Source organism: Bos mutus, chromosome 5 (assembly GCF_027580195.1).
Source record: "Bos mutus isolate GX-2022 chromosome 5, NWIPB_WYAK_1.1, whole genome shotgun sequence".
Taxonomy (NCBI): domain Eukaryota; kingdom Metazoa; phylum Chordata; class Mammalia; order Artiodactyla; family Bovidae; genus Bos; species Bos mutus.
Window position 1 is genome coordinate 116,994,526 of NC_091621.1, and position 22,896 is coordinate 117,017,421.

At 43.3% G+C, this 22,896-nt stretch overlaps 1 pseudogene; it reads left to right on the forward strand.

Moving 5' to 3' along the window:
* Positions 1 to 3,597: 3,597 nt before the first annotated feature.
* Positions 3,598 to 21,685, forward strand: LOC102270932 (antigen WC1.1-like; annotated as a pseudogene).
* The last annotated feature ends 1,211 nt before the right edge of the window (positions 21,686 to 22,896 follow it).

The following is a 22,896-nucleotide window of genomic DNA, read 5'->3' on the forward strand; positions in this document are numbered from 1 at the left end:
CCTGCCTCAGGCCCTTGTCATGCAGGTTTCTCCATAATTAGGTCATACCATGGCAACTGGCTTCAACAGAGTAAGACAGAGAGCAAGATAGGGGGAAACCAGAGTCATCTTGAACCCTGATCTCTCAAGTGACAGTGTTTTTGTTGTTCAGTCACTAAGTCATGTCCAACTCTTTGGGATCCCATGGAGTGCAGCCCATCAGGCTCTTCTGTCCATGGAGTTCTCCAGGCAAGAATACTGGAGTGAGTTGCCAATTCCTTCTCCAGGGGATCGTCCCAGATCAGGGATCAAAACCCTATCTCCTACACTGATTGGTACACAGATTTTTTTTTTTAGACATTAAGCCATCAGGCAAGCCCCTTAAGTAACATAGCTTTTGTCAAATTTCATTTGTTAGGTGCATGTTACTAGGTACATTCGAGTGTGGCAATTACACAAGGACGTGAACACAGGCGGCAGGAATAACTGGGACACTTTAGAGCCTCTTACCCCAGCCCTCTGTTCCTAGGCTGGATGAGATGCTCCTTATGGACAGGGAAGGAGAGGGAAGATTCCTTCCTGGATCCTGGGCCATGAGCTGTAACTGAGACGGGGAAGCTGGGCCCTAGTAGCCTTGGGCACATTTACAGGGAGGGCAGCATCCAGAGTCTCTGAAGGCCTGTCCTCGGTGGTGTCCCTGGAGCTGGTTCTACAGGCTTGTGAGAAACACCTGTTGCCTCCCTTCCTGCTCCAGGTTCAGTGATGGCACGTTGGGGGCTTTGAGTTGGCCATGGTTGGAATATTTGTACCACAGAAGTCAAGAAATGCTATTCACAGGGATTTTTTCCTCTCGGACAACTGACTTTTAAATACGTATCAGCACACCACTACATGGTCTCCTAAAATCTCTCCTGAGTCCTGTGTCTGTGTCTCTGTAGAAACTCTGGAGCTGAGGCTAAAGGATGGAGCCCACAGGTGTGAGGGAAGAGTGGAAGTGAAGCACCAAGGAGAATGGGGCACAGTGTATGTTCAGTACTGGTTTCTGGAGGATGCAAATGCATTGTGCAGGCACTTGGAATATGGACTTGCCACTGATGCTCCCAGAGGGTCTTATTTTGGACCAAGACTTGGCATTATTTGGTATTTCTATCTTTCCTGCAACAGGACAGAGCCTGAATCAACTTTGAGTATCAATAACTGTGTTCAACCTGATTTTAAAAACTATACTCATATCTTGTCTCATGACCAGGATATTGGAGTAGTCTGCTCAGGTAAGTCCTGTCTGGTCTGGGAGGGGATATCCAGCAGGAAAGACCTCAGTCTCATTCCCAGAATGATCACGGGAAAACCAGATCACAGACTTTAGAGTGTCCTTGGGGGAAGACTCTGGTCACAGTGGTTGGAACCACAGTGGATCAGTGGTTCCTGGATGATTAGGTCCTCAAGAGAGTGTAAGGGCTTGCTTGGCCCTGGACAGTATAGACTTCAGACCTGTGGACAGTTGGACTTTTCACATCTCTATGATGTGTCATAAGAGGCAGGGAGGTGAGGTCAAATGTTACAAATAAGTACAACTACTGAATTGTACTTTTATTTAAAAGTATGCTGAATCAGTTTCATTTTGGTAGCTGCTTTTTATTCTTTTGGGATGGCCAGTCAGGTTTGGCCACAAGAGAGGACATAAGAGAGGGGCAGGCACACATAGTTTATTATGCTTCTCTGGTCTCAGAGAAACAGAGTCACCAAAGGCATGAGGGGACTGTATCAGGGAGGCTGCAAGGGAGCTGGCTCAAGAAAGCATGGGGAGCCAAAAGAAAAAGGCACACAGACAAGTGACAAGTGACAACACTGGGGTCGGGGTGCAGTTACACAAGGAAAAGTCATGAGGGTATTTCACTGGTTCATTTGAATGCCACTAGATCACATTCAGGGCCAGAAGGAGGATTTGTGGCAGCAGCTAGAGTCATCTTACAGGTGCACCTGGTCACCTGGGTGGGGAGCTCACATCCCATTAGTGGGGATGTTGACACAACAGGGAAACATGACTAGCAAAACATGTACTAAGGGCAGTGAGGCTAAGAGGACCTGAATGACTTATGAGATGTGTTCAGTGCTAAGTGTGTTTGACCTGTGTCAGGGTGGAGGCAGTGAAGACAGCAGTGAAACTAGGGCTTGAGGAGTTATCACAGTATCTTCCAGAGATGTTTCCAGTTGTTACCACAATGGTGGAAGAGACACCATAGACATTATTCCCAATAGGCCAGGTGGACTAGAGGAAAATCAGGTATCACAGTGAATTCCTAATGTAGGTGGTTGAGTCTTTGAAAATGGTCAGCCATCTGGTGGGTGGGACAGGGGGAGCCCTGAGAACATCTGCAATAGGTTTCTAGCAGCTCGTAGCCAATCAGCTCTTTTGGGGATGGTCTCTGCAAAAGTGATTTTTCCAGTCTCACCCTCAGCAAATCTTTGATGATACTTGTTGAGACCCCCTAAGCAAAGAATTACTTTCATTTTTAAGTTACTTTGAAGTATGGATGACATACAAAAAGCTGTATATATTTAATGTATACAACTTGAAACTTAGGGAGGTAAGTATACATCTGTGAAATCATTACTATGGTGTGTGCATAAACCTATTCAACATTGCAAATATTTTCTTCTGTTATTATTATTAAAAATAATTATTTTCAAGGGGCATTTGAATTTCAGAAAGAAATTTTTCTTTTAAGAAAACCTTTTTTCCAGCATTTCAAGTAACATTCTTTATTGTCACTATGCCCTAATCATGATTCCAACTGCAGGTAAACTGGTGGAAACACTACAGCAGTCTCTTGCTTTATTTTGATTAATCAGCTTGTAAATGAAAATGGAGTGTGCAATGTTTGAACTTTGAGATATTGAAGCCTCTAATACTATTATTTTAAGAAAAATGATGTCTTGATGGGCTTCCCAGGTGGCGCTAGTGGTAAAGAATCTGCCTGCCAATGCAGGAGACATAAGAGATGTGAGTTCGATCCCTGGGTCAGGAAGATCCCCTGGAACAGGAAATGGCAACCCACTCCAGTATTCTTGCATGGAAAATCCCATGGACAGAGGAGCCTGGTGGGCTACAGTCCATGGGGTCTCAAAGAATTGGACATGACTGAAGTGACTTAGCATGCAGGCATGTAATGTCTAGATATTAATTTCTGGTTAAGATACACTTGAAAATTAAAAGGATGCTCTGGCATTTAAACCTTGATAACAGTTTTTAATTCCTAGCACTGCTTTACTTTAGGCTTTCACATATTTATGAACTGTTTTGTTTTTTTTCCTGCTAATCTCTTCGTCAGTTTTATCTCTCTGGTCTATCCCTTCTATATTTTCAGAAACATGTTTTAGTGATGTTTGAGTGGAGGTAGGCCAAAGTGGTGATGAAGAAGCGGTAAGAAGAGAATAGCATGTCTGTTCGATTCTCTAACTGAAATTGAAGTCTTGGAGTTCCTTCTTCTTCTCAATTTTAGGAAAGTGGATGTGAAAGAGAGTTTCATCTCCTTTACTGGATTGTTGGAAGTGAAGTATGTTTAGGAGAAATCCAGAGTAGAAACAAGGACCTGAGAAGAATGTAGAGGAGCTTGCATGAAATACAGAGATGACTTCAAGAGGTTCAGGAGGAAGATTTGGGAGGGGCTTCACAAACTGAGGACTGTGGTGCTGAAGTGCAAAATGGTGAGGAGATGAAGATGCAAGGATTGCAGGAAGGGAGGTTGGGAATCAACATCCAGGGCAACTCCCACATTCACCACAGCCTCTGCGTTACACTTCCCTCCTGCTCTCATTCCTTCCTGCCCTCTCTGCCTTTATTTTAATGTGGGAGTTGTTTCTGAGCTCCATGGAAGAGCTGGCATTTCAAGGCGGCAATTTTCCTTGTGGGAAGTTTTTGTAGTAAGGATTCTATTTCTTTAACAAATACAGGACTGCTCAGATTTTCCAATTTTTGTGCTATCAAATTTTGGTAGTTGTATTTTCAAGTAGTTTTTAAGGACTCAGACCAGTTTTCAAATTGTGATAAAGTTTTTTTTATTCCTCATATCTTTTAAATATTGGTAAGATCTATAAGGGTAGCCAATAAAGAATCTGCCTGCCGTGCCAGAGACCTGACTTTGATCCCTGGTTTGGGAAGATTCCCTGGAGAAGGGAATGGCAATCCACTTCGGTATTCTTGCCTGGGGAATCTTATGGACAGAGGAGTCTGGCAGGCTACAGTCCATGGGGTCACAAAGAGTTGGACACGACTGAGTGACTAACACTTCAAATTCAAAGGTCTATAATGTTAACCCCCCTTTCATTTATGGTGGTATTAAATTTCTGTATTCTCTCTTTTTTTTCTTGATTGATTTTTTTTTAGCTAGAGGATTATCAGTTTTATTATCCTTTCAAAAAGAATTACCAACTGACTTTATTGATTTTATTTTTTGTATATGCTTCCTATTTTATTGATTTTTGTTAGTTTTTTATTCTTCTCTTTTGATTTCCTGTATTTTTATAGGTTCTTGAGATGGAATCTTAGATCATTTGCTCTCAGTTTTATTTTCTATTACAGTGTAGGTATCAGTTCAGTTCAGTTCAGTTCAGTCGCTCAGTCATGTCTGACTCTTTGCGACCCCATGAATCACAGCATGCCAGGCCTCCCTGTCCATCACCAACTCCCGGAGTTCACTCAGACTCATGTCCATCGAGTCGGTGATTCCATCCAGCCATCTCATCCTCTGTCGTCCCCTTCTCCTCCTGCCCCCAATTCCTCCCAGCATCAGTGTCTTTTCCAATGAGTCAACTCTTCACATGAGGGGGCCAAAGTACTGGAGTTTCAGCTTTAGCCACATTCCTTCCAAAGAAATCCCAGAGCTGATCTCCTTCAGGTATCAAGGAAGCATCAAAGCTATAAATTTTCTTTTAAACACCATATCAGTTGCTTCACACTGATTCTGAAGCTACATAATTTCTTTTGCATTTTATCATCATGAAATGTTCCTTTTTTCTCTCTGAATATATTCTTTGTTCTATAGTCTTACTTTGTACAATATTAACATAGATAGTATAGCTTTCTCTTATCAGTGTTTGCATGGTTTATCTTTTTTGACCTCTATAATATGTTTCCATGTTTATATTATGTTTGTTTTTGTATACAGTGTATGATTTTGTCTTACTTTTGTCTAGTTTGATTATCTTGCTTTTATTTGGAATGTTTAAATTATTTAAATTTAATACAATCATTTATATAGTTGGGTTTAAGTTTACTAACTTGCTGTTTGTTTTGTTTTCTTTGTTCCTATTTTAATCTTTTATTGGAAGTTTTTAATATTTTATTTTATGTACTTTATTGGTGTATTAGCTATGCTTTTTTTTTTCAGAGTTTACCATAATGTTGAAATTATTATTCTTTAATCACATTTTTCTTTAAATTATATCAGAATAATTCAGAGGTTTGTGATTTCAGGGAGATCAGAAAAGAGACAGGCTGATTTAGAGAAGAGGCAGAACAAGGAGATTGAAGGCTCTGTGTTGTCATTTGGTAATTTGGAGAAATAACAAGACAGTGTCTCTTGGTTTTTAAATACTGGGACTTGTTCTATTTGATTGAAAATAAACTTAGAGAGAACCAAAACAGAATAATTAAAATTAAGTTAAAAAGATACAAAGAAGAAAAGAAGTCAGACTGAAGGAAAATACTTCAAAATATTATCAGTATTTATGTCTGGGAGTAGGAGGACAAATGATTTTTATTTTTCTCTTTGTATTTTTTTACTTTACAGTTTCTTTCTATTAAACACTGTCACCACAGTGCAGCTGTTCAGGTTGTCTGTTCAGGTGAGATGCAGATCAGGACTTTAACTTCCCTGCACACTCTGTTAAGGTGAGAAAACATGAGATTTAGTTGAAGTTTTATCTTTTCCAACCATCATACACAGAAGTCCGGCTCATGACAAATGGCTCCTCTTAGTGTGAGGGGCAGGTGGAGATGAATATTTCTGGATGATGGAGAGTGATCTGTGCCTCCCACTGGACTCTGGCTAATGCCAATGTTGTCTGCCATCAGCTCAGCTGTGGAGTTGCCATCTCCACCCCAAAAGGAGCAGAAGGAAATGATCAGCTCTGGAAAGCCCAATATCACTGCTTGGGGAATGAGTCCTTCCTGTGGGAGTACGCTGTAACTGCCCTGGGTGGTCCTGACTGTTCCCATGGAAACATGGCCTCTGTGATCTGCTCAGGTAAGAGAGAGAAGGGCTACTGGTACCCAGGATGCTCATGGAGTGAAATGGTCTCAAGAGCAGAGTGAGGGAAAACTGGCTTCAGAAGTTAGAAGTTTCACAATGAAATACAGGTTCCATTGTTATTCATTCATTTTTCAGATCAGGGGCAAGAAGCATTAAGGGAAATACATTTGTTAAGTAAACATGGCTATTTAAGTATAGTCATGGAGAGCGATGTATAAGAAATAAGTATATACCTCAGTCAGGTTTTTTTTTTTTTTCCTGCTGAAGCATGTGAGAATTACCATACCCATCAGATTCCTTTACCAGATAGCTCAGCGTGTGTTTCTTAAGTACAAATACATTATTCAAATTCAGGAAATTCTGATTTCACAAGTTATTATTAACTGTTTTTTTTGTGAAATACACCTGAACCTGAAGTTGTTTTCTTTTGGTTTCATAGTAGGAAAATTTAAATACAAATTCTGTATTTTTTAATAAATTAGAATGATTCAGATTTTCTGCTGGTTCTTGTGTCATTTAAATTGGTACTATTCAAAGAATTTTCACTTTAGCTAAATGTTCAAGTCTTGGTAAAGAGGAAATGATGTCAGTATCATAGTGGTATAAGATATCCCTCCTATTTGCTTCTCTTTATAACAAGTAATTAACCATACATCCATGATTAAAAGAGCTTCTGTGAAAGTTGTGGGATCCAATATGAGGATGATCACCCACCTGGGAATCCAGTAATAGGCAGATAGATGTTGGTACAGATTGGACTCAGCCAGAAGCTAGTGAACCTGTCCCAACCCCCTGGGCTATGGTCATGCAAAATCTGGAAAAACCTGGTGAGTGCTGACTTGGTTAGACACCTAGAAAATTTGTTAGAAGTCCAGGATTCCTGAGGGGAGATTTCAGTACTCTGTTGAAGCCAAAATAAAAGTTTGAATGATTGGAGAGATCAATGAATTTTGCCAGTGCTGCCCCTCACTCCAAGGTGACACAGCATAAATTTGAACTATAAAGTGGGGCCTCTCCAATGGGGGAAAAGGAGAACAGTGAGCTAGTGGCCACTCAATACTGCCAGGGAAACCACTTTTTCTCCAGCAAAACCCAGAGTTCCGGGGTTGAAGCTCCTTGACTGTGGGGAGACAGGAAACATGAAAGGTCATCAAAAATGTCAAATGGAGTAAAAGGGATGCAACTCATACTGACTATGCTCAGGGCTTAAGCAGGAAGCCCATCCATAAGCCTCTAGGAAAATGTCAAGAAAAGTCTCCCTCCTTAGGCCTGTGGATACTACAATTCCCTGAATACTAAACTCATACTTACTGTCACTGTTCTGACAGCTGCTTTTGTATGTTCTCAAGTGTGGAAATGAGAGCAAACTCCAGTAAATGGAGTGATCTCAAAAAAAATAGACTAGGGTCTGTGGGCAAGCAGGTAATCACAGACTTGAGATGTAGCACTACATTCTGCAAAACAGAAGAGAGGTTTCCTGGTGAGTTGTAAGCACCAGAGAGGCTTAAAAGCTTGTTTCTGTTACAAGAAGGAACAAGAAATGTAGAGCAAGTGAGTCTATATAAGGTCAGAGAAGAGTACACTCTCCCTTAGGGTAATTAGTAAAGATTTGATGGGGTGTCTTCTTGCCTGGAGAATCCCAGGGATGGGGGAGCCTGGTGGACTGCCGTCTATGGGGTCGCACAGAGTCGGACATGACTGAAGCGACTTAGCAGCAGCAGCAGCAGCTTCTACATCTAAAACAAAAGCAGCAGGGCAAAATTACAAGGAACTTGAAGAATCAAGGAAAGATTTCATCACCAAAGAGTAACAGTAACTTTGCAAAACTGACAAAGATACACATGTCAATGACATGGAACTTTGTGATCTAGCTCATAAAGAATCCAACACAGCTGTTTTGAGGAAACTGAATGAACTACAAGAAAAGACAGAAAGACAATTTAATTAAGTCAGGGAAATAATAGATGAACAAAATGAGAAATTTAATAAAGAGAAGTTATAAAAAGAACGAAATAAAAAATCTGGTGCTGAAGAATTTAATAAATGAAATGGAAAAAAATGTAATAGAGAGCATCTACAACAAAGCAGGTCAAATTCAAGATATAATCATTGGCTACAGGATATAACCTTTGAAATAATCAGTCAACGGAGAACCAATGGAATGAGTGAAAAAGAACAAAGATATCCTATGTGATTCATGGGTCTCCATCTGACATACAAATATTATTGAAGTAATTGGGGGTCTAGAAGAAGAGAGAGGGTGGGAGAAAGTGTATTTAAATGAATAATAGCTGTGAACTTTTCTAACTTGGGGAGAGGCTTGAAAATTCAAGTTGATAAAGCTAATAGGTCACCCTACAATCCAAATGCAAAAGACCTTCTCTCAGAAACACTATAATTAAACTGTAAAAAAATCAAAGATGAAGAATCATAAAAGTAGCAGAAAAATTATTGAATAAAGTGGAATAACTAAATGAATATAATGTGCTGTTTAAAATTTGAAACTCCACTGGTCACATGCAGGACTAGCTTGTTCACATTTCTTATGGCCTCAGATTGATGACTTATATACAGTTTATCCACATACACAAACTGTCTTCACGAATGATCAATGAAGCATAAAGCAAACATAAGTGGTATTTTTTTTAATAGTAGCAAAATATAGGGAAAATTTGGAAAAACTCTACTTATCATAGTATAAAAAAGTGAAGTCACTCAGTCATGTCTGACTCTTTGTGACCCCATCTACTGTAGCCTACCAGGATCCTCTGTCCATGGGATTTTCCAGGCAAGAGTACTGGAGTGGGTTGCCATTTCCTTCTCCAGGGCGTCTTCCTAACCCAGGGATTGAACCAGGTCTCCCGCATTGCAGGCAGACTCTTTACCATCTCAGTCATCCGACTCCCTTTATCATAGTATGAAGACTGTTAAATTTGTAGGAAGAAGCTTAACAAAATATCTAAAGGACTTTACATTGAAAGTCACAGAGCATCTAAAAAAAGAAAGATGTATACCAGGTTCATGGATTTGAAAACATAAGAGGGTTGTCAATTCTCTTCAGCTGATCTATATGATCAATCTAATTCTAATCAAAATCCAAGCAATATTTTGTAGAACTTTATAACTCAATTCTAAATTATATATTTAAATGTGAAGGAACTAGAATGGACAAAACGATTTTGAAAAAGAAGGGTGAAAATAGAAGCAAGCTAACTTCAAGTTTTGTGCAATGTATCCAGAGCAATGTGGTCATTGAATAAGGATAGATAAATAGATCAACAGAACATAAAAGACACAGAGATATTTCAAAGGGGAAAATATAATATCTTCAAAAAATAATCTGCTAACTGAATATCTGCATGGGAGAAAATAAACTGCTATCCTTATTTCACATTGTTAAGTCCCATTCCCTCCATCTTCACTCTGCAGAAAGCCCCCAATCCATCAAAGTAGCTCCAATAAATGGTTATTCCCATAAAAATTCAATTATAAAACTTGTAGTAGAAAATATAAGAACAACTATCATGATCCTGGAGAAGGCATTAATCGTTAAAAAATGAGAAGTGATTTTCATCAAAATTAAAATATTTTTCTTTTTGAAAGAAAACATTAAGAAAATGAAAAGGCATTCCACTGATAGGAAGAAATTAATTGCAATGAATATATCTAACAAAGGACTTGTATCCCAAGTAAGTGAAAACTTTATAACAGAAAAATAAGAAATACCCAGTTTAAATGTGGGCAAAAGATTAAGAAAGACAATTCTCCAAAGATGATATACAAATGGCCAATAAATAAATGAAAAGATACTCAATATCACTAGTTACTAAGGCAATTCAAATTAAAGCATGAGATATAAATTCACAAACTAGAATGGCTTGAGTTAAGGAGACTGACAATTCCAAGTTTGGAGAAGGATACTGATCCACTAGAACCTTCATATACTGATGATGATAATGTATAAGAAAATGGCTCTTAGACAACTTTATGTTACTCAAAATTTCTATTACCCAAGAGGAATGAAAAGATATGTCCATAAAAAATTTAAGCTAGAAAAGCCAGAATATTTTTATTTAAAAGAATGATATACCACTCTAATTTTCTTTAGAGAAAGAATGGAAAACAAATTATGGCATATTCAACTATGTAAGGGTTTAAACAATACAAAGAATAAACTACTCATAAATCCAACTACACAGAAAATCTCAGTGTGTGCTAACTGAAAGAAGCCATGTGAAAGGGATTACCTATTGTATGATTTTATTAAATCCTAGAAAACACAACTAATCTACTGTTGTAACCTGGAAGGGTTAGTTTTAAATTTACATTGAATCTTCTTCTGTGACTTTAACTCTTTTTTGTTATTGTAAACCTATATGATGGCCTGCCTCAGGGAGATAACCTGCGTTGCCCACCTGTGAAGAAACGCTGGGCTGGATGAAGCACAAACTGGAATCAAGATGGCTGGGAGAAATGTCAATAACCTCAGATATGGAGATGAAACCACCCTTACGGCAGAAAGTGAAGAACTAAAGAGCCTCTTGATGAAAGTGAAAGAGGAGAGGGAAAAAGTTGGCTTAAAACTCAACAATCAGAAAACTAAGATAATGGCATCTGGTCCCATCACTTCATGGCAAATAGATGGGGAAACAATGGAAACAGTGACAGACTTTATTTTTGGGGGCTCCAAAATCACTGCAGATGGTGATTGCAGCCATGAAATTAGAAGCTGCTTGCTCCTTGGAAGAAAAGTTATGAACAATCTAGACAGTATATAAAAAAACAGAGACATTACTTTGCCAACAAAGGTCTGTCTAGTCGAAGCTATGGTTTTCCCAGTAGTCATGTATGGTTGTGAGAGTTGGACTATAAAGAAAGCTGAGCACTGAAGAATTGATGCTTTTGAACTCTAGTGTTGGAGAAGACTCTTGAGAGTCCCTTGGACTGCAAGAAGATCCAACCAGTTCATCCTAAAGGAAATCAGTCCTGAGCATTCATTGGAAGGACTGATGCTAAAGCTAAAACTCCAATACTTTGACCACCTGATGCAAAGAACTGACTCATTGGAAAAGACCCTGATGCTGAGAAAGATTGAAGGCGGGAGGAGAAGGGGACGACAGAAAATGAGATGGTTGGATGGCATCACCGACTCAACGGACATGAGTTTGAATAAACTCCAGGAGTTGGTGATGAACAGGGAGGCCCAGCGTGCTGCAGTCCATGGGGTCACAAGAGTTGGACAGGACTGATCGACTAAACTGAATTGAACTGAAGGACTGTAAGGAAATGAAACTAATACATCCCCCTGCCTGAGGACAGCCATTCTAGGGGACATTTGCAAAGGTTGAATAGTCTTTTTACTTTGTTTCCTCACCTCTCACTCATCTCTGATCCATAAAGGAACCTGACAACCAGGCCCTGATAAGATGGTTATTTTGAGGTGCTAGCCTTACATCCACCCCGCAACCGTCTTCCCCATTAAAGTCTCTTCCTTGTCTCAACCACTCGTCACTTGGATTCATTGTTCTGCTGTGCGGTGAGCAGAGTGAGCTTGGATTCGGTAACACTGTGATGGAAGATGGATCAGTATTTGCCTGGGTCTGCGTTTGTTGGGCTTTTATTGGTTGCAAAAGGCATGTAGGAACTTTTGGGGTAATCCTATATATGTTGAATTTTAATTGTGGTACATTGGCACATGTGATTGTCAAAACTTATGAAAATATGCTCAATATATTTTGTTGCATGAATATTATACCTCAGGAAAGAAGGTTTTACTATCTGTCTTCTGTTTTTAGCTTAATTCTACTTTAGTAAAAAAAAATATTAAAAAAAATGATTTTAGCCCTTAAAATTTTTTTTGGATCTGACTTCTTGTATATGATAAGCCCTAGGAAATGGCCTGTAAGTGCTTGGAATAAGGTGTATTCTGTAATTTTGAGATGTATGTTTGTTAAATCTGTTAACTTAAAAAATAGTCATAACCTAAAAAAAAAAATAGTCACAACCTAGAAGTTAAGAATTCTGTTCCGTTTGGTGGGAATTCTCAAGACTTTGAGGCTGGGGGACAACATGTCAAGCAGCCTTGAGAAACTGCTCCAAGGAGGTGGGGAAGGAGTCAGGTTATATCAAAGTTGCAACAAAGGAGGTGGGTAGTCTGAACATCAAAGATCATTGTTCATTAAGGAAAACCAGATAACTTAGCACTCTTCTATACATGGGAAGATGCAAGCAGCCAGGCTCACTGAATTCATTCTTTTTATATGCATCTCAGCTATCTGGGGCCAGGATCCAGCTTCTTGATTTTATTACATCCTTAGTTCTCTGCTCACTGCTCACTGTAGGGAGTTGAGGCAGCTGATAGCTGCTGGATCACAGGCATTGTTCTTCCTTTGGGGCTTCCTTTGTGGTGCCCCCCAGGCTCAGAGATTCACATTTGGAGGCCCCCAATTGCTGATGATTGTGACATTCTTGTTTACTGATGCGGCAGGACATACTCCATTTTGTAATCACACCATTCGGATCTTCTAAATATTTAGTGATTGGTTTTGCTGCTTCACTACTGAGTTGCTGAAGCTGAGAGTGTTTTCTAGTTACTGTTCCCACGAAACAAAATGACTTTAAAATATAGTCATTTAAAGTGACCATTTTATTCTGCATAACACAGATCACCGTGCATTTTTCCTTCAGCCCCAGTGGTATTTCCTCACTTCCTTTCAGTCCTCATCGACAGCATTGCCCAAGCCCATCAGGTTTCTGCTAATAATCTCCTCCACCCCATCTAGCTTCTGCCTGTTGCTTTGTTCCAAAAGCAATGTCACCAGTGTTAGGTGGCATCCCAAATTTGATCATTATGGATAAAGATGCTATGCATATGCATATACAAGTCCTTTTGAATACAATACACACACTTCATTTGTCTTCATAAATTCTTAGTGATATAGTAAGTTTAAGTGTTTAGTTACTATTGCTGCATAACAAAATTTCCCTCAAAACTTACCAGCTTAAAACTCCTTTTAATCTTTTCTCATGGTTTCCTGCATAAAGAATTAGGGATGTGCTCAGATTTGTATTTGTCTTGGAGTCTTATCAGGTTGTAGCCCAATATCAGCTGGGGCTGACATCATCTGAAGACACAACTGGGTTGGGAATCCAAGATGGTTCATGAACAGGCCTGGCAGATGGATTGAACTGAGTGACCAGAGACCTGCACATGACAATCTCTGCAGGACAGAGTCTCAACAGGGTAAAGACTTGCCTTAAAGCAAAGTCTTAAGTGATTGCATAGGAAGCTGCCTGAGTTTTCAGACCTACTGCTGAGAGCCAAGCAATGTTACTGTCAGGCGAGTGTATGTTCCTCGGTTTTTGTCTCGTCACAACAAAGATTTGGAGCGACGGATATTAAAGCCCCCTCGGCATGTCACAGCTCTCGGGTCTTGGATAGACCGTGTTATAGCTCTCAGGTCTCGAATGGACCATGTTATAGCTCTTAGACAAATCAGTGTTACAGCTCTATTTTATTTAGAAGATAGCAGGAAAATCCATCTTCGAGGCATGAGGGCACGTTGGTCCAAAGATGCAAAGAGAAGAGCGCCCCAGTGAGTGGGAGAGAGAGCAAGCGAGCTAGCTTTGGCTCCTCTTTTTATACGTTTTTTTTTTTTTTTTTCTCCCTGGGCCTGTCTTATGTAAATTGGGCCAGCCAAGAGTGTTGTTTGTTTTACCTGAGGTCCTCACTCCAGTCCTCGGACCTTCTTTTGTTCTATTTTCTCAGGCTTTTCCCTTCCCTGTCTTTTAGCCACCGCCATTTTGGACTCTTTCTTCCTATTCTACCTACCTAACATTACTTTCGCCACCTCATGAGAAGAGTTGACTCATTGGAAAAGACTGATGCTGGGAGGGATTGAGGGCAGGAGGAGAAGGGGACGACAGAGGATGAGATGGCTGGATGGCATCACCCACTCGATGGACGTGAGTTTGAGTGAACTCCAGGAGTTGGTGAGGGACAGGGAGGCCTGGCGTGCTTCGATTCATGGGGTCGCAAAGAGTTGGACACGACTGAGCGACTGAACTGAACTGAACATTACTTTCACTCACTTCTATTGGTTACTAGGAATTCACGAAGGTCAGCAAAGCTTCAAGAGGAGTCATAGATCTGAATTCTCAGTGGATATGACAGTAAAGATTTTGCAGATATGTTTAAGAACTTCCAACCCTCCCAACCCTCTGATCATTGCTGTTTCTGCAGGAAACCAGGCCCAGGTGCTGCCCCAGTCCAACGATTCCCGCTCGGAACCAGCAGGCTCTGCGGCCTCAGAGGAGAGCGCCCCCTACTGCTCAGGTGAGGGTCCCACAGGACAGAAGACCCTTCTCAACCCCTGGGGTCACCACCCCACTGTCCCAATTCTCTCTCCTCAGGCAGCAGACAGTTCCGCCTGGTGGACGGGGGCAGTCACTGCGCCGGGAGAGCGGAGATCCTTGACCAGGGCTCCTGGGACACCATCTGTGATGACGGCTGGGACCTGGGCGATACCCACGTGGTGTGCAGCCTTATTGAGGGCTGTGGAGAAGCCCTCAATGCCATGGGGTCTGCTCACTTCGGAGCGGGCTCAGGGCCCATCTGGCTGGACAACCTGAACTGCACAAGAAAGGAGTCCCACGTGTGGAGGTGCCCTTCTCGGGGCTGGGGGCAGCACTACTGCAGACACAGGAGGATGTGGGGGTCATCTGCTCAGGTCTGTGCTGCACACTGTCCACAGTCTGGGGTATGGGTAGAACCCTGGAGTACGGGGTCTAAGCCCTGAGGGAGAGATGCTGAAAGGACCAGAGATGGAGGCTTCCTCCCATTGAGCCTGACTTTTCAGCAGACCTGAAGAGGAGGTGCTTTCACTTCCTCCTGCATCAGCTGAGATTCTGGTCCTTTCTTCTCACCAGTGTTTCGTGGCAGAGCCGTTTCTCACAGTTTCCATGTGAAAGTAGGGCTCTTTCCTCTGTTCCCTGTGGTAGTACAGTCTGGAGATCCTGTAGATGTTGTAATGAAAGCACAATCTTACTCTGTTCAGTTCTGTATGCTAGGAGTCTGATGAGGCTCTCCGTGGGCCAACATCCCAGTGTCCACAGGGCTGCGTTCTTCCTGAAGGGTCTGGGGAGGACTCCTTTCCCAGCCTTTCCTGGCTTCAGTGTGGCCTCATTTCTTGTCTCAGAGCCCTCTTTCTTCTTCTTCAGACAACATTCTGTCCTCTGACCTTTCCTCCATGTCTCAACTTCCTCTGTTCAGTTCAGTTCAGTTGCTCAGTCATGTCCGACTCTTTGTGACCCCATGAATCACAGCACACCAGGCCTCCCTGTCCATCACCAACTCTCGGAGTTCACTGAGACTCATGTCCATCGAGTCAGTGATGCCATCCAGCCATCTCATCCTCTGTCGTCCCCTTCTCCTCCTGCCCCCAATCCCTCCCAGCATCAGAGTCTTTTCCAATGAGTCAACTCTTCACATGAGGTGGCCAAAGTACTGGAGTTTCAGCTTTAGCATCATTCCCTCCAAAGAAATCCCAGGACTGATCTCCTTCAGAATGGACTGGTTGGATCTCCTTGCAGTCCAAGGGACTCTCAAGAATCTTCTCCAACACCACTGTTCAAAAGCATCAATTCTTCAGTGCTTAGCCTTCTTCACAGTCCAACTCTCACATCCATACATGACCACAGGAAAAACCATAGCCTTGACTAGACAGACCTTTGTTGGCAAAGTAATGTCTCTGCTTTTGAATATGCTATCTAGGTTGGTCATAACTTTCCTTCCAAGGAGTAAGCGTCTTTTAATTTCATGGCTGCAGTCACCATCTGCAGTGATTTTGGAGCCCAGAAAAATAAAGTCTGACACTGTTTCCAATGTTTCCCCATCTATTTCCCATGAAATGATGGGACCAGATGCCATGATCTTTGTTTTCTGAATGTTGAGCTTTAAGCCAACTTTTTCACTCTCCACTTTCACTTTCATCAAAGGCTTTTTAGTTCCTCTTCACTGTCTGCCATAAGGGTGGTTTCATCTGCATAACTGAGGTTATTGATATTTCTCCTGGCAATCTTGATTCCAGCTTGTGTTTCTTCCAGTCCAGCATTTCTCATGATGTACTCTGCATAGAAGCTAAATAAGCAGGGTGACAATATACAGCCTTGACATACTCCTTTTCCTATTTGGAACCAGTATGCTGTTCCATGTCCAGTTCTAACTGTTGCTTCTTGACTTGCATACGGGTTTCTCAAGAGGCAGGTCAGGTGGTCTGGTATTCCCATCTCTTGAAGAATTTTCCAGAGTTTATTGTGATCCACACAGTCAAAGGCTTTGGCATAGTCAATAAAGCAGAAATAGACGTTTTTCTGGAACTCTCTTGCTTTTTCCATGATCCAGCGGATGTTGGCAATTTGATGTCTGGTTCCTCTGCCTTTTCTAAAACCAGCTTGAACATCTGGAAGTTCATGGTTCATGTATTGCTGAAGCCTGGCTTGGAGAATTTTGAGCATTACTTTTCTAGCATGTGAGATGAGTGCAATTGTGTGGTAGTTTGAGCATTCTTTGGCATTGCCTTTCTTTGGGATTGGAATGAAAAGTGACCTTTTCCAGTCCTGTGGCCACTGCTGAGTTTTCCAAATTTGCTGGCATATTGAGTGCAGCACTTTCACTGCATCATCTTTCAGGGTTTGAAATAGCTCAACTGGAATTCCATCACCTCCACTAGCTTTGTTTGTAGTGATGCTTTCTAAGGCCCACTTGACTTCACATTCCAGGATGTCTGGCTCTAGGTCAGTGATCACACCATTGTCATTATCTGGGTCGTGAAGATCTTTTTTGTACAGTTCTTCTGTGTATTCTTGCCATCTCTTCTTAATATCTTCTGCTTCTGTTAGGTCCATACCATTTCTGTCCTTTATTGAGCCCATCTTTGCATGAAATGTTCCTTTGGTATCTTTGATTTTCTTGAAGAGATCTCTAGTCTTTCCCATTCTGTTGTTTTCCTCTATTTCTTTGCATTGATCACTGAGGAAGGCTTTCTTATCTCTTCTTGCTAGTCTTTGGATCTCTGCATTCAGATGCTTATATCTTTCCTTTTCTCCTTTGCTTTTCGCTTCTCTTCTTTTCACAGCTATTTGTAAGGCCTCCCCAGACAGCCAGTTTGCTTTTTGCATTTCTTTTCCATGGGGATGGTCTTGATCTCTGTCTCCTGTACAATGTCACGAACCTTATTCCACAGTTCATCAGGCACTCTATCTATCCGATCTAGGCCCTTAAATCTATTTCTCACTTCCACTGTATAATCATAAGGGATTTGATTTAGGTCATACCTGAATGGTCGAGTGGTTTTCCCTACTTTCTTCAATTTAAGAATTTGGTAATAAGGAGTTCATGATCTGAGCCACAGTCAGCTCCTGCTCTTGTATTTGTTGACTGTATAGAGCTTCTCCATCTTTGGCTGCAAAGAATATAATCAATCTCATTTCGGTGTTGACCATCTGGAGATGTCCATGTGTAGAGTCTTCTCTTGTGTTGTTGGAAGAGGGTGTTTGTTATGACCAGTGCATTTTCTTTGCAAAACTCTCTTAGTCTTTGCCCTGCTTCCTTCCATATTCCAAGGCCAAATTTGCCTGTTACTCCAGGTGTTTCTTGATTTCCTACTTTTGCATTCCAGTCCCCTATAATGAAAAGGACATCTTTTTTGAGTGTTAGTTCTAAAAGGTCTCTAAACACAGTCAAAAAGAGAACTCCAGTTTTGCAGATGGTAGGTCTAAGGATGTTATTGTGTGTATGCATGTTGAATTTTTCAGTCATGTCTGTCCCTTTGTGACCCCACAGACTGTAGCCCACCAGGTTCTCTTGTCCATGGAATTCTCCAGGAAAGAATACTGGGGTGGGTTACCATTCCCTTCTCCAGGGGATCTTTCTGACCCAGGGATCGAACCTGGGGCTACTGCATTGTAGCAGATTATTTACCATCTGAACTACCAGGGAAGCCCAAGAATATGATTACATTGGGTTTACTTGGTTAATGCATAATGTTGCAGGTTAATATCACCATCCCAAGGTCCTAAGTTTCTAGTCTTAAAAATATCTGGAAAGTCTCTCTTGAAAGGTAACATTGACAGCTTCCAGGGATTAAGACTTAGACAATTGTGGTTCAATATTCTGCCCACTTCCCCAATATCCACATCACTTCCCTTTCACATACATTTTTAGAGGTTTTGTCAGGAAGAATGATTCATCTCCTCTCCCTATAGAAGTCCAGGTTGGTCTTCCTTTCTGTTCGTATCCACTACATCATTGTAATAGAAGTAGAAAGACAGACGTTAAAGGACAAAGTCAGTTGAACTGGAGACAAATCTTGTCTTCAGTCTTGTCACCTAGTGGGTATCTCCTCCTCAGCAGGGTCAGGAATTTATGGTCACAGTTTCTTGAGGAGAGGAAAACCCAGAGCACTGAGCGGAGTGCTAACTGTGTCCTGTCTCCTCCTATTTCAGTCAGAGTTCCTGGCCCTCAGGATGGTGAATGAGGACCAGCAGTGTGCTGGGAGGCTGGAAGTTTTCTACAATGGGACCTGGGGCAGCGTCTGCTGCAGCCCAGTGGAAGACATCACCTTGTCCGTGATCTGCAGAGAGCCTGGCTGTGGGGACAGTGGAACCCTCAACTCTTCTGTTGCTCTTAGGAAAGGTTCTAGACCCCGGTGGGTAGATGGAATCCGGTGTCAGAAAACTGATACCTCTCTCTGGCAGTGTCCTTCTGACCCTTGGAAATACAGTTCTTGCTCTCCAAAGGAGGAAGCCTATATCTCGTGTGCAGGTGACTTACTGTCTGTTTTTGTGTCTGTCCCAACCCTGTAGGGTGTTGTTAGAGTGATTTTATATTTTCCAATCTAAGGGATGAGTTGAAATTGACTCTACAAAATGTGCATGTGTGTGTTTGTGTATCTCTGTGTCTGTTTGTTTGCTTTTGTTGTGCGATGTGGAGACTGGTAAACAAGTAAATAGAGAAAGTTTTTTGAACTGGTGCTAAGATGCAGTGAATGTCTCAGCCCAGTAGATAATGAGCCTCTGTTTACACCTGTTATTTGGATTGAGCCAAGGACCTTAGATAATATTATTTGGGGACAGGACCACCCTCAGCTGTTCCTGATCCACTGTTTCCCTGTTGTGTGCAGGAAGAAGACCCAAGAGCTGTCCAACTGCTGCCCCCTGCACAGGTGTGTCAGCCCCGCCCCCTCCCCTGTGGCTCCCAGGGGCTCCTTCCTCCCACCAGGGGAGTCACAGGAGGGGCTGCTGCCTTTTCAGACAGAGAGAAGCTGAGACTCGGAAGGAGACACCGAGTGCTCAGGGCGGGTGGAGGTGTGGCACAGCGGTTCCTGGGGCACCATGTGTGATGACTCCTGGAGCCTGGCAGAGGCCGAGGTGGTGTGTCAGCAGCTGGGCTGTGGCCCGGCCCTGGAAGCCGTGCGGGCTGCAGGGTTTGGCCCTGGAAATGGAAGCATCTAGCTGGACGAGGTGCAGTGCGGGGGCTGGGAGTCCTTGTGAGACTGTGCTGCGGAGCCCTGGGGGCAGAGCGCCTGCAAGCATGAGGAGGATGCTGGTGTGAGGTGCTCTGGTGAGTGAGGGACTCGGGGTCCACCCTGGGTGAGCTGGGGCAGTGCAGGGGCAGTGGGCTGGGCTGGGGGTGGTGGGGAGTTTGTGTTCAGACAATGTCCCGATCCTGGGGCCCTGATCTAGGATGGGGGAGCCAGGAGGACTGGACATTGATGTTGTGGAGACTGAGGGGTGATTTCAGGCTCAGGAGGGAAAAATGAACTGCCCCGCATTCTGGCCAATCACCCTGCTCTAGACTCCTGTTTTTCTCTTTAGGTGCAAGGACAACATTGCCCCTGAGTACAGCAGGTACTGTGGTCCATCCACAAGCAGGGGAGAATACTCAAATACTGGGGACCTGTTCTGTGGGCTCTCTGACAGCTCAGGAGAGGAAAGAGCCTGAGGAGCCCTGGCTGGTGGGGAGGAGTCGGGGCATTACTTTGGGGAAATCCCCTGCTTTGGTTCCCAGGGTCAGAAGGTTGTCATACCCAGAATCCAAGTGAGTCTGGTTCCCATGGTGCAGATTCTAAGGTTCTCCCACCTGTCCTTGAGTGTTGCTCCTCATCTGTGAGGTGCAGGTCCCAGGACTGTTGGACACTCTGTCTCCTGAAGCCCAAGGAGAAGGGAAGAGCTGGGTCTTCAGAAGCTATCTCGACAGGGCATCTCCCTGATAATCCCCAGCTCTGCCTCAGCTGGAGTGGAGTTGACTTGTCTCAGGATGAGACCTGGAGAACCCCAGTCACTGTCAGTGCACTTGGGTCTGAGGCTGGGATATCATTGTCCGGAGCTCCCTGGAAATGCTGGCACAGGGGGTTTCTCTGTGCCCAGGACCTTCTCCAGCCCTCTTGCCTGTTCTCCTTAGGGACCAGAACAACCTCAAATCCTCTCCCTGGCATCTTCTCCCTGCCTGGGGTCCTCTGCCTCATCCTGGGGGCCCTTCTCTTCCTGGTCTTCATCATCCTGGTGACTCAGCTGCTCAGATGGAGAGCAGAGCGCAGAGGTGGGCTGCAGGGGGAACTGGGGACCAGGGAGAGTATGTGGAGGCAGGAGATGGGGCAGGTGTGAGCAGGGGAACCTGGGCCAGGTCTCTGTTCTGAGTCTGCAGAACTCAATATGCTCCATGCTGAGCTCTAAGGGTTGAATAGACAGAGGTTCTTAGGACTGGGGCGTGAACTCTCATAAGTCATGGCCTCTCTTATGAGACCAAAAAGAGTTGGGGCTGAACTGTGGATTCAGGTGACAGGGGAGAAGGTGCCGAAACAGTACATGGAGTGGGAGACAATGCCGAGGTTCAGGCAGCCCTGTGTGAGCACAGGGGAGATGAAGGGTGGGCCTGTTGGATCGGGGTGTTTGGGGCAGCATCTCTGACCTGCTGAGCATCTCTCAGCCTTATCTAGCTATGAAGATGCTCTTGCTGAAGCCATGTATGAGGAGCTTGATGACCTTGCAACACGGAAGGAGTGTCTTCTGGGCAGCCCAGGTGGGTGTCTCTGCCTTCCCTCCTTGGACTTCTGGTTGTCACCACTCACTGGCTGTGCATGTCTTCTCAGCATCAGCAGACTCCACTCATGCCCCAGGCTCACAGAGGTGGCTCCTTCAAAGTGGCAGGATGGCCTCTCACAGCCCTCTGAGCCCCCAGCCTTCATCTACACTGCAGGAGCCAGGCCTGTCCCTTCTCAGCTGTAACTCAGGCCCTGTGGGTATGGGAGGGTCATTCTGTGTGCTGTGTGATGTTTTTCTCCACTTTAGGCTTCCTGTCAGATGGTGAGGACAGCCATGACTCCAGATCTGCTCCAGGTAATAGAGGTGGACCTGCTTCAGCTGAGTGTTGGGAGGAGAGTCCCTCCTCATAGAGAGGATATGTAACGGGAACAGTCTTCCTTTGATGGACCAGAGGGATCCCTTGTGTCCAGATTGGGTCTGTCCTTCTTCTTCTCTGGCTGTTCTGTGATGTCTCACATTTGTGGCTGGGCTGTCTGTGTTCAGAATCACAAGTGACACACACTGGTTTTAAAAATAACATCTGTAAAGCACAGTTTGTCAAAATATTTTAGTAATGTTCAATGGTGGGAGAGTTGCTTTGAGATATATATTTTCAATCAGGAAATATTAAGATATTTAAAATCATGTTTTGGTTTATGGACACATCAAAATGAAACATGGTCTCAGAGAAAAAAATCTTTTGAAACAAGGAGTGACTGGTGCCTCTATTTAGCATCTCAGAAACTCTGGGTCAGAAGGGATCTTAGGTATTTCCCAGATCAACCCCCTTACTGTGGTTTCATCTGATCCCTGCTCTGCCCTCAGAAGTGCCAGATCAAAGGACTGATGCCCCTGGTAAGGATTACAATGATGCTGAAGAGGTACCAGTGCCTGGGGCTCCTCCTGCCTCTCAGGGGAGTGAGGAAGAAGTGCTCCCAAAGAAGGAAGATGGGATGAGGTCTCAGACAGGTGAGTGGGATTAGCTGATCCCCTGTAATCTTTGGTCTCTGTCTAGGAAAGTGTGAATTTGAGCTCCTCAAGGCCAAGCCTCTCTACAGTTTCAAAACATGGGCAATCTCATGCTTTTGATGGGCTTCCCTGGTGGCTCAGGTGGTAAAGAATCTGCCTGCAATGCAGGAGACTGGGGTTTGATCCCTGGATCAGGAAGATCCCCTGGAGAAGGGAATGGCTACCCTCTCCAGTATTCTTGCCTGGAGAATCCCATGGACAGAAGGGCCTGATAGGTTACAGTTCATAGGGTTGCAAAGAGTCAGACACAGCTGAATAACTAGCACTTCACTTCACAACCAAATGCTATCTTTAATGATGTCAGACTCCTTGGGGATGAGGAATAACTGTATTTTTAGCATTTATGTCTCCATAATGTATGGAGATGGAGAATGCAATGGCAACCCACTCCAGTATTCTTGCCTGGAGAATCCCAGGGACAGAGGACCCTGGTGGGCTGCCATCTATGGGGTCGCACAGAGTCGGACACGACTGAAGTGACTTAGCAGCAGCAGCAGCAATGCATGGAGAAGGGAATGGCGACCCACTCCTGTACTTTTGCCTGGAAAATCCC